Source organism: Salmo trutta, chromosome 33 (genome assembly GCF_901001165.1).
Source record: "Salmo trutta chromosome 33, fSalTru1.1, whole genome shotgun sequence".
Classification (NCBI taxonomy): Eukaryota; Metazoa; Chordata; class Actinopteri; order Salmoniformes; family Salmonidae; genus Salmo; species Salmo trutta.
Window position 1 is genome coordinate 16,289,639 of NC_042989.1, and position 12,644 is coordinate 16,302,282.

General features: G+C 37.6%; 7 non-coding genes across 7 annotated transcripts; all 7 read right to left on the bottom strand.

Moving 5' to 3' along the window:
* Positions 1 to 1,271: 1,271 nt before the first annotated feature.
* trnar-ucg (transfer RNA arginine (anticodon UCG)) lies at positions 1,272 to 1,344 on the bottom strand. Its single transcript has one exon. It is a non-coding gene; the product is annotated as a tRNA-Arg (tRNA).
* Positions 1,345 to 2,456: 1,112 nt separating this feature from the next.
* trnar-ucg (transfer RNA arginine (anticodon UCG)) lies at positions 2,457 to 2,529 on the bottom strand. Its single transcript has one exon. It is a non-coding gene; the product is annotated as a tRNA-Arg (tRNA).
* A 1,578-nt stretch (positions 2,530 to 4,107) lies between these two features.
* trnar-ucg (transfer RNA arginine (anticodon UCG)) lies at positions 4,108 to 4,180 on the bottom strand. The gene has a single exon. It is a non-coding gene; the product is annotated as a tRNA-Arg (tRNA).
* A 2,548-nt stretch (positions 4,181 to 6,728) lies between these two features.
* On the bottom strand, positions 6,729 to 6,801 carry trnar-ucg (transfer RNA arginine (anticodon UCG)). The gene has a single exon. It is a non-coding gene; the product is annotated as a tRNA-Arg (tRNA).
* A 1,005-nt stretch (positions 6,802 to 7,806) lies between these two features.
* Positions 7,807 to 7,879, bottom strand: trnar-ucg (transfer RNA arginine (anticodon UCG)). The gene has a single exon. It is a non-coding gene; the product is annotated as a tRNA-Arg (tRNA).
* Positions 7,880 to 9,243: 1,364 nt separating this feature from the next.
* On the bottom strand, positions 9,244 to 9,316 carry trnar-ucg (transfer RNA arginine (anticodon UCG)). The gene has a single exon. It is a non-coding gene; the product is annotated as a tRNA-Arg (tRNA).
* Positions 9,317 to 11,465: 2,149 nt separating this feature from the next.
* On the bottom strand, positions 11,466 to 11,538 carry trnar-ucg (transfer RNA arginine (anticodon UCG)). Its single transcript has one exon. It is a non-coding gene; the product is annotated as a tRNA-Arg (tRNA).
* Between the last annotated feature and the right edge of the window lie 1,106 nt (positions 11,539 to 12,644).

Consider the following 12,644-nt stretch of genomic DNA (forward strand, 5'->3'; position numbering starts at 1 on the left):
CGTCAATATTGTGATTAGAAGGTAAGAACCTTATCCACTATGACAGGCTGTCTAGTCAACTTTCTCCAATATGACATCATACAGACTTTGCTTTCCAACAATAGACATCAACATTTGAACCTGTCTGAATGAGGAAAGATGGTGATTTTTGACAAGTACGAAGAGACTCGATCCTTCAATCTTGTGATACAGAATCAAACACAATGTTTCTCAGGCCTCGAAGTCTTAAGATTATTAAAGTTGCATAACAATGTCCTAGCTTTTCAAAGAAACAAGAACAATGCCTTTTTTCAGGAAATTTGAAACATTTCCAAATGATCTGAGCTATTCAATTTAAACAACCACGAAGAGACTCGAACGTCCGAGCTTTTCAATGCAACAAGAACAAAGCCTTATTTCGGGAAACTAAGAACATTTCCAAATTAGCTGTGCTAATGAAATTAAACAATCACGAAGAGACTCGACCCGTCAATATTGTGATTAGAAGGTAAGAACCTTATCCACTATGACAGGCTGTCTAGTCAACTTTCTCCAATATGACATCATACAGACTTTGCTTTCCAACAATAGACATCAACATTTGAACCTGTCCGAATGAGGAAAGATGGTGATTTTTGACAAGTACGAAGAGACTCGATCCTTCAATCTTGTGATACAGAATCAAACACAATGTTTCTCAGGCCTCAAAGTCTTAAGATTATTAAAGTTGCATAACAATGTCCTAGCTTTTCAAAGAAACAAGAACAATGCCTTTTTTCAGGAAATTTGAAACATTTCCAAATGATCTGAGCTATTCAATTTAAACAACCACGAAGAGACTCGAACGTCCGAGCTTTTCAATGCAACAAGAACAAAGCCTTATTTCGGGAAACTAAGAACATTTCCAAATTAGCTGTGCTAATGAAATTAAACAATCACGAAGAGACTCGACCCGTCAATATTGTAATTAGAATGTAAGCACCTTATCCACTATGACAGGCTGTCTAGTCAAGTTTCTCCAATATGACATCATTCAGACTTTGCTTTCCAACAATAGACATCAACATTTTGAACCTGTCCAAATGAGGAAAGATTGTGATTTTTGACAAGTACGAAGAGACTCGATCCTTCAATCTTGTGATACAGAATCAAACACAATGTTTCTCAGGCCTCGAAGTCTTAAGAATATTAAAGTTGCATAACAATGTCCTAGCTTTTCAAAGAAACAAGAACAATGCCTTATTTCAGGAAATTTTTAACATTTCCAAATGAATGTAGCCATTCAATTTAAACAACCACGAAGGGACTCGAACCCTCAATCTTCTGATTCGAAGTCAGACGCCTTATCCATTAGGCCACGCAGTCTACGCCATATGGACCTATATGACATCATACAGACTTTGCTTTGCAACAATAGACATCAAAATTGTGAACCTGTCCGAATGAGGAAAGTTAGTGATATTTAACAAGTTCGAAGACACTCTATCACTCCATCTTGCGATGCAGAATCAGAAACAATATCTCTCAGGCCTCGCAGTCCTTGATTATTAAAGTTGAATAACAATGTCCGAGCTTTTCAATGCAACAAGAACAAAGCCTTATTTCGGGAAACTAAGAACATTTCCAAATTAGCTGTGCTAATGAAATTAAACGATCACGAAGAGACTCGACCCGTCAATATTGTGATTAGAAGGTAAGAACCTTATCCACTATGACAGGCTGTCTAGTCAACTTTCTCCAATATGACATCATACAGACTTTGCTTTCCAACAATAGACATCAACATTTGAACCTGTCCGAATGAGGAAAGATGGTGATTTTTGACAAGTACGAAGAGACTCGATCCTTCAATCTTGTGATACAGAATCAAACACAATGTTTCTCAGGCCTCAAAGTCTTAAGATTATTAAAGTTGCATAACAATGTCCTAGCTTTTCAAAGAAACAAGAACAATGCCTTTTTTCAGGAAATTTGAAACATTTCCAAATGATCTGAGCTATTCAATTTAAACAACCACGAAGAGACTCGAACGTCCGAGCTTTTCAATGCAACAAGAACAAAGCCTGATTTCGGGAAACTAAGAACATTTCCAAATTAGCTGTGCTAATGAAATTAAACAATCACGAAGAGACTCGACCCGTCAATATTGTAATTAGAATGTAAGCACCTTATCCACTATGACAGGCTGTCTAGTCAAGTTTCTCCAATATGACATCATTCAGACTTTGCTTTCCAACAATAGACATCAACATTTTGAACCTGTCCAAATGAGGAAAGATTGTGATTTTTGACAAGTACGAAGAGACTCGATCCTTCAATCTTGTGATACAGAATCAAACACAATGTTTCTCAGGCCTCGAAGTCTTAAGAATATTAAAGTTGCATAACAATGTCCTAGCTTTTCAAAGAAACAAGAACAATGCCTTATTTCAGGAAATTTGTAACATTTCCAAATGAATGGAGCCATTCAATTTAAACAACCACGAAGGGACTCGAACCCTCAATCTTCTGATTCGAAGTCAGACGCCTTATCCATTAGGCCACGCAGTCTACGCCATATGGACCTATATGACATCATACAGACTTTGCTTTGCAACAATAGACATCAAAATTGTGAACCTGTCCGAATGAGGAAAGTTAGTGATATTTAACAAGTTCGAAGACACTCTATCACTCCATCTTGCGATGCAGAATCAGAAACAATATCTCTCAGGCCTCGCAGTCCTTGATTATTAAAGTTGAATAACAATGTCCGAGCTTTTCAATGCAACAAGAACAAAGCCTTATTTCGGGAAACTAAGAACATTTCCAAATTAGCTGTGCTAATGAAATTAAACGATCACGAAGAGACTCGACCCGTCAATATTGTGATTAGAAGGTAAGAACCTTATCCACTATGACAGGCTGTCTAGTCAACTTTCTCCAATATGACATCATACAGACTTTGCTTTCCAACAATAGACATCAACATTTGAACCTGTCTGAATGAGGAAAGATGGTGATTTTTGACAAGTACGAAGAGACTCGATCCTTCAATCTTGTGATACAGAATCAAACACAATGTTTCTCAGGCCTCGAAGTCTTAAGATTATTAAAGTTGCATAACAATGTCCTAGCTTTTCAAAGAAACAAGAACAATGCCTTTTTTCAGGAAATTTGAAACATTTCCAAATGATCTGAGCTATTCAATTTAAACAACCACGAAGAGACTCGAACGTCCGAGCTTTTCAATGCAACAAGAACAAAGCCTTATTTCGGGAAACTAAGAACATTTCCAAATTAGCTGTGCTAATGAAATTAAACAATCACGAAGAGACTCGACCCGTCAATATTGTGATTAGAAGGTAAGAACCTTATCCACTATGACAGGCTGTCTAGTCAACTTTCTCCAATATGACATCATACAGACTTTGCTTTCCAACAATAGACATCAACATTTGAACCTGTCCGAATGAGGAAAGATGGTGATTTTTGACAAGTACGAAGAGACTCGATCCTTCAATCTTGTGATACAGAATCAAACACAATGTTTCTCAGGCCTCAAAGTCTTAAGATTATTAAAGTTGCATAACAATGTCCTAGCTTTTCAAAGAAACAAGAACAATGCCTTTTTTCAGGAAATTTGAAACATTTCCAAATGATCTGAGCTATTCAATTTAAACAACCACGAAGAGACTCGAACGTCCGAGCTTTTCAATGCAACAAGAACAAAGCCTTATTTCGGGAAACTAAGAACATTTCCAAATTAGCTGTGCTAATGAAATTAAACAATCACGAAGAGACTCGACCCGTCAATATTGTAATTAGAATGTAAGCACCTTATCCACTATGACAGGCTGTCTAGTCAAGTTTCTCCAATATGACATCATTCAGACTTTGCTTTCCAACAATAGACATCAACATTTTGAACCTGTCCAAATGAGGAAAGATTGTGATTTTTGACAAGTACGAAGAGACTCGATCCTTCAATCTTGTGATACAGAATCAAACACAATGTTTCTCAGGCCTCGAAGTCTTAAGAATATTAAAGTTGCATAACAATGTCCTAGCTTTTCAAAGAAACAAGAACAATGCCTTATTTCAGGAAATTTGTAACATTTCCAAATGAATGGAGCCATTCAATTTAAACAACCACGAAGGGACTCGAACCCTCAATCTTCTGATTCGAAGTCAGACGCCTTATCCATTAGGCCACGCAGTCTACGCCATATGGACCTATATGACATCATACAGACTTTGCTTTGCAACAATAGACATCAAAATTGTGAACCTGTCCGAATGAGGAAAGTTAGTGATATTTAACAAGTTCGAAGACACTCTATCACTCCATCTTGCGATGCAGAATCAGAAACAATATCTCTCAGGCCTCGCAGTCCTTGATTATTAAAGTTGAATAACAATGTCCGAGCTTTTCAATGCAACAAGAACAAAGCCTTATTTCGGGAAACTAAGAACATTTCCAAATTAGCTGTGCTAATGAAATTAAACGATCACGAAGAGACTCGACCCGTCAATATTGTGATTAGAAGGTAAGAACCTTATCCACTATGACAGGCTGTCTAGTCAACTTTCTCCAATATGACATCATACAGACTTTGCTTTCCAACAATAGACATCAACATTTGAACCTGTCTGAATGAGGAAAGATGGTGATTTTTGACAAGTACGAAGAGACTCGATCCTTCAATCTTGTGATACAGAATCAAACACAATGTTTCTCAGGCCTCGAAGTCTTAAGATTATTAAAGTTGCATAACAATGTCCTAGCTTTTCAAAGAAACAAGAACAATGCCTTTTTTCAGGAAATTTGAAACATTTCCAAATGATCTGAGCTATTCAATTTAAACAACCACGAAGAGACTCGAACGTCCGAGCTTTTCAATGCAACAAGAACAAAGCCTTATTTCGGGAAACTAAGAACATTTCCAAATTAGCTGTGCTAATGAAATTAAACAATCACGAAGAGACTCGACCCGTCAATATTGTGATTAGAAGGTAAGAACCTTATCCACTATGACAGGCTGTCTAGTCAACTTTCTCCAATATGACATCATACAGACTTTGCTTTCCAACAATAGACATCAACATTTGAACCTGTCCGAATGAGGAAAGATGGTGATTTTTGACAAGTACGAAGAGACTCGATCCTTCAATCTTGTGATACAGAATCAAACACAATGTTTCTCAGGCCTCAAAGTCTTAAGATTATTAAAGTTGCATAACAATGTCCTAGCTTTTCAAAGAAACAAGAACAATGCCTTTTTTCAGGAAATTTTTAACATTTCCAAATGAATTGAGCTATTCAATTTAAACAACAATGAATGGACTCGAACCCTCAATCTTCTGATTCGAAGTCAGACGCCTTATCCATTAGGCCACGCAGTCTGCTTTATATAGAACTATATGACATCATACAGACTTTGCTTTGCAACAATAGACATCAAAATTGTGAACCTGTCTGAATGAGGAAAGCTAGTGATATTTAACAAGTACGAAGAAACTCTATCACTCCATCTTGCGATGCAGAATCAGACACAATATCTCTCAGGCCTCGCAGTCCTTGATGATCAAAGTTGCATAACAATGTCCAAGCTTTTCAATGCAACAAGAACAAAGCCTTATTTCTGGAATTTGCGAACATTTCCAAATTAGCTGAGCTAATGAAATTAAACAATCACAAAGAGACTCGACCCCTCAATATTGTGGTTAGAAGGCAAGCGCCTTTTCAACTATTCCAGGATGTCTACTCAAGTTTCTGCTATATGACATCATACAGACTTTGCTTTGCAACAATAGACATCAAAATTGTGAACCTGTCTGAATGAGGACAGCTAGTGATATTTAACAAGTACGAAGACACTCTATCACTCCATCTTGCGATGCAGAATCAGACACAATATCTCTCAGGCCTCGCAGTCCTTGATTATCAAAGTTGCATAACAATGTCCAAGCTTTTCAATGCAACAAGAACAAAGCCTTATTTCGGGAATTTGCGAACATTTCCAAATTAGCTGAGCTAATGAAATTAAACAATCACAAAGAGACTCAACCCCTCAATATTGTGGTTAGAAGGCAAGCGCCTTTTCAACTATTCCAGGATGTCTACTCAAGTTTCTGCTATATGACATCATACAGACTTTGCTTTGCAACAATAGACATCAAAATTGTGAACCTGTCTGAATGAGGACAGCTAGTGATATTTAACAAGTACGAAGACACTCTATCACTCCATCTTGCGATGCAGAATCAGACACAATATCTCTCAGGCCTCGCAGTCCTTGATTATTAAAGTTGAATAACAATGTCCGAGCTTTTCAATGCAACAAGAACAAAGCCTTATTTCAGGAAACTAAGAACATTTCCAAATTAACTGTGCTAATGAAATTAAACGATCACGAAGAGACTCGACTCGTCAATATTGTGATGAGAAGGTAAGCACCTTATCCACTATGACAGGCTGTCTAGTCAAGTTTCTCCAATATGACATCATACAGACTTTGCTTTGCAACAATAGACATCAACATTTTGAACCTGTCTGAATGAGGAAAGATGGTGATTTTTGACAAGTACGAAGAGACTCGATCCTTCAATCTTGTGATACAGAATCAAACACAATGTTTCTCAGGCCTCGAAGTCTTAAGAATATTAAAGTTGCATAACAATGTCCTAGCTTTTCAAAGAAACAAGAACAATGCCTTATTTCAGGAAATTTTTAACATTTCCAAATGAATGGAGCCATTCAATTTAAACAACCACGAAGGGACTCGAACCCTCAATCGTCTGATTCGAAGTCAGACGCCTTATCCATTAGGCCACGCAGTCTACGCCATATGGACCTATATGACATCATACAGACTTTGCTTTGCAACAATAGACATCAAAATTGTGAACCTGTCTGAATGAGGAAAGCTAGTGATATTTAACAAGTACGAAGACACTCTATCACTCCATCTTGCGATGCAGAATCAGACACAATATCTCTCAGGCCTCGCAGTCCTTGATTATCAAAGTTGCATAACAATGTCCAAGCTTTTCAATGCAACAAGAACAAAGCCTTATTTCTGGAATTTGCGAACATTTCCAAATTAGCTGAGCTAATGAAATTAAACAATCACAAAGAGACTCGACCCCTCAATATTGTGGTTAGAAGGCAAGCGCCTTTTCAACTATTCCAGGATGTCTACTCAAGTTTCTGCTATATGACATCATACAGACTTTGCTTTGCAACAATAGACATCAAAATTGTGAACCTGTCTGAATGAGGACAGCTAGTGATATTTAACAAGTACGAAGACACTCTATCACTCCATCTTGCGATGCAGAATCAGACACAATATCTCTCAGGCCTCGCAGTCCTTGATTATTAAAGTTGAATAACAATGTCCGAGCTTTTCAATGCAACAAGAACAAAGCCTTATTTCAGGAAACTAAGAACATTTCCAAATTAACTGTGCTAATGAAATTAAACGATCACGAAGAGACTCGACTCGTCAATATTGTGATGAGAAGGTAAGCACCTTATCCACTATGACAGGCTGTCTAGTCAAGTTTCTCCAATATGACATCATACAGACTTTGCTTTGCAACAATAGACATCAACATTTTGAACCTGTCTGAATGAGGAAAGATGGTGATTTTTGACAAGTACGAAGAGACTCGATCCTTCAATCTTGTGATACAGAATCAAACACAATGTTTCTCAGGCCTCGAAGTCTTAAGAATATTAAAGTTGCATAACAATGTCCTAGCTTTTCAAAGAAACAAGAACAATGCCTTATTTCAGGAAATTTTTAACATTTCCAAATGAATGGAGCCATTCAATTTAAACAACCACGAAGGGACTCGAACCCTCAATCTTCTGATTCGAAGTCAGACGCCTTATCCATTAGGCCACGCAGTCTACGCCATATGGACCTATATGACATCATACAGACTTTGCTTTGCAACAATAGACATCAAAATTGTGAACCTGTCTGAATGAGGAAAGCTAGTGATATTTAACAAGTACGAAGACACTCTATCACTCCATCTTGCGATGCAGAATCAGACACAATATCTCTCAGGCCTCGCAGTCCTTGATTATCAAAGTTGCATAACAATGTCCAAGCTTTTCAATGCAACAAGAACAAAGCCTTATTTCTGGAATTTGCGAACATTTCCAAATTAGCTGAGCTAATGAAATTAAACAATCACAAAGAGACTTGACCCCTCAATATTGTGGTTAGAAGGCAAGCGCCTTTTCAACTATTCCAGGATGTCTACTCAAGTTTCTGCTATATGACATCATACAGACTTTGCTTTGCAACAATAGACATCAAAATTGTGAACCTGTCTGAATGAGGACAGCTAGTGATATTTAACAAGTACGAAGACACTCTATCACTCCATCTTGCGATGCAGAATCAGACACAATATCTCTCAGGCCTCGCAGTCCTTGATTATCAAAGTTGCATAACAATGTCCAAGCTTTTCAATGCAACAAGAACAAAGCCTTATTTCGGGAATTTGCGAACATTTCCAAATTAGCTGAGCTAATGAAATTAAACAATCACAAAGAGACTCGACCCCTCAATATTGTGGTTAGAAGGCAAGCGCCTTTTCAACTATTCCAGGATGTCTACTCAAGTTTCTGCTATATGACATCATACAGACTTTGCTTTGCAACAATAGACATCAAAATTGTGAACCTGTCTGAATGAGGACAGCTAGTGATATTTAACAAGTACGAAGACACTCTATCACTCCATCTTGCGATGCAGAATCAGACACAATATCTCTCAGGCCTCGCAGTCCTTGATTATTAAAGTTGAATAACAATGTCCGAGCTTTTCAATGCAACAAGAACAAAGCCTTATTTCAGGAAACTAAGAACATTTCCAAATTAACTGTGCTAATGAAATTAAACGATCACGAAGAGACTCGACTCGTCAATATTGTGATGAGAAGGTAAGCACCTTATCCACTATGACAGGCTGTCTAGTCAAGTTTCTCCAATATGACATCATACAGACTTTGCTTTGCAACAATAGACATCAACATTTTGAACCTGTCTGAATGAGGAAAGATGGTGATTTTTGACAAGTACGAAGAGACTCGATCCTTCAATCTTGTGATACAGAATCAAACACAATGTTTCTCAGGCCTCGAAGTCTTAAGAATATTAAAGTTGCATAACAATGTCCTAGCTTTTCAAAGAAACAAGAACAATGCCTTATTTCAGGAAATTTTTAACATTTCCAAATGAATGGAGCCATTCAATTTAAACAACCACGAAGGGACTCGAACCCTCAATCTTCTGATTCGAAGTCAGACGCCTTATCCATTAGGCCACGCAGTCTACGCCATATGGACCTATATGACATCTTACAGACTTTGCTTTGCAACAATAGACATCAAAATTGTGAACCTGTCCGAATGAGGAAAGTTAGTGATATTTAACAAGTTCGAAGACACTCTATCACTCCATCTTGCGATGCAGAATCAGAAACAATATCTCTCAGGCCACGCAGTCCTTGATTATTAAAGTTGAATAACAATGTCCGAGCTTTTCAATGCAACAAGAACAAAGCCTTATTTCGGGAAACTAAGAACATTTCCAAATTAGCTGTGCTAATGAAATTAAACGATCACGAAGAGACTCGACCCGTCAATATTGTGATTAGAAGGTAAGAACCTTATCCACTATGACAGGCTGTCTAGTCAACTTTCTCCAATATGACATCATACAGACTTTGCTTTCCAACAATAGACATCAACATTTGAACCTGTCTGAATGAGGAAAGATGGTGATTTTTGACAAGTACGAAGAGACTCGATCCTTCAATCTTGTGATACAGAATCAAACACAATGTTTCTCAGGCCTCGAAGTCTTAAGATTATTAAAGTTGCATAACAATGTCCTAGCTTTTCAAAGAAACAAGAACAATGCCTTTTTTCAGGAAATTTGAAACCTTTCCAAATGATCTGAGCTATTCAATTTAAACAACCACGAAGAGACTCGAACGTCCGAGCTTTTCAATGCAACAAGAACAAAGCCTTATTTCGGGAAACTAAGAACATTTCCAAATTAGCTGTGCTAATGAAATTAAACAATCACGAAGAGACTCTACCCGTCAATATTGTAATTAGAATGTAAGCACCTTATCCACTATGACAGGCTGTCTAGTCAAGTTTCTCCAATATGACATCATTCAGACTTTGCTTTCCAACAATAGACATCAACATTTTGAACCTGTCCAAATGAGGAAAGATGGTGATTTTTGACAAGTACGAAGAGACTCGATCCTTCAATCTTGTGATACAGAATCAAACACAATGTTTCTCAGGCCTCGAAGTCTTAAGAATATTAAAGTTGCGTAACAATGTCCTAGCCTTTCAAAGAAACAAGAACAATGCCTTATTTCAGGAAATTTTTAACATTTCCAAATGAATTGAGCTATTCAATTTAAACAACAATGAATGGACTCGAACCCTCAATCTTCTGATTCGAAGTCAGACGCCTTATCCATTAGGCCACGCAGTCTGCTTTATATAGAACTATATGACATCATACAGACTTTGCTTTGCAACAATAGACATCAAAATTGTGAACCTGTCTGAATGAGGACAGCTAGTGATATTTAACAAGTACGAAGACACTCTATCACTCCATCTTGCGATGCAGAATCAGACACAATATCTCTCAGGCCTCGCAGTCCTTGATTATCAAAGTTGCATAACAATGTCCAAGCTTTTCAATGCAACAAGAACAAAGCCTTATTTCGGGAATTTGCGAACATTTCCAAATTAGCTGAGCTAATGAAATTAAACAATCACAAAGAGACTCGACCCCTCAATATTGTGGTTAGAAGGCATGCGCCTTTTCAACTATTCCAGGATGTCTACTCAAGTTTCTGCTATATGACATCATACAGACTTTGCTTTGCAACAATAGACATCAAAATTGTGAACCTGTCTGAATGAGGACAGCTAGTGATATTTAACAAGTACGAAGACACTCTATCACTCCATCTTGCGATGCAGAATCAGACACAATATCTCTCAGGCCTCGCAGTCCTTGATTATTAAAGTTGAATAACAATGTCCGAGCTTTTCAATGCAACAAGAACAAAGCCTTATTTCAGGAAACTAAGAACATTTCCAAATTAACTGTGCTAATGAAATTAAACGATCACGAAGAGACTCGACTCGTCAATATTGTGATGAGAAGGTAAGCACCTTATCCACTATGACAGGCTGTCTAGTCAAGTTTCTCCAATATGACATCATACAGACTTTGCTTTGCAACAATAGACATCAACATTTTGAACCTGTCTGAATGAGGAAAGATGGTGATTTTTGACAAGTACGAAGAGACTCGATCCTTCAATCTTGTGATACAGAATCAAACACAATGTTTCTCAGGCCTCGAAGTCTTAAGAATATTAAAGTTGCATAACAATGTCCTAGCTTTTCATTTCCAAATGAATTGAGCTATTAAATTTAAACAACCACGAAGGGACTCGAACCCTCAATCTTCTGATTCGAAGTCAGACGCCTTATCCATTAGGCCACGCAGTCTACGGCATATGGACCTATATGACATCATACAGACTTTGCTTTGCAACAATAGACATCAAAATTGTGAACCTGTCTGAATGAGGAAAGCTAGTGATATTTAACAAGTACGAAGACACTCTATCACTCCATCTTGCGATGCAGAATCAGACACAATATCTCTCAGGCCTCGCAGTCCTTGATTATCAAAGTTGCATAACAATGTCCAAGCTTTTCAATGCAACAAGAACAAAGCCTTATTTCAGGAATTTGCGAACATTTCCAAATTAGCTGAGCTAATGAAATTAAACAATCACAAAGAGACTCGACCCCTCAATATTGTGGTTAGAAGGCAAGCGCCTTTTCAACTATTCCAGGATGTCTACTCAAGTTTCTGCTATATGACACCATACAGACTTTGCTTTGCAACAATAGACATCAAAATTGTGAACCTGTCTGAATGAGGAAAGCTAGTGATATTTAACAAGTACGAAGACACTCTATCACTCCATCTTGCGATGCAGAATCAGACACAATATCTCTCAGGCCTCGCAGTCCTTGATTATCAAAGTTGCATAACAATGTCCAAGCTTTTCAATGCAACAAGAACAAAGCCTTATTTCGGGAATTTGCGAACATTTCCAAATTAGCTGAGCTAATGAAATTAAACGATCACAAAGAGACTCGACCCCTCAATATTGTGGTTAGAAGGCAAGCGCCTTTTCAACTATTCCAGGATGTCTACTCACGTTTCTGCTATATGACATCATACAGACTTTGCTTTGCAACAATAGACATCAAAATTGTGAACCTGTCTGAATGAGGACAGCTAGTGATATTTAACAAGTACGAAGAGACTCTATCACTCCATCTTGCGATGCAGAATCAGACACAATATTTCTCAGGCCTCGCAGTCCTTGATTATTAAAGTTGAATAAGAATGTCCGAGCTTTTCAATGCAACAAGAACAAAGCCTTATTTCGGGAAACTAAGAACATTTCCAAATTAGCTGTGCTAATGAAATTAAAAGATCACGAAGAGACTCAACCCGTCAATATTGTGATTAGAAGGTAAGAACCTTATCCACTATGACAGACTGTCTAGTCAAGTTTCTCCAATATGACATCATA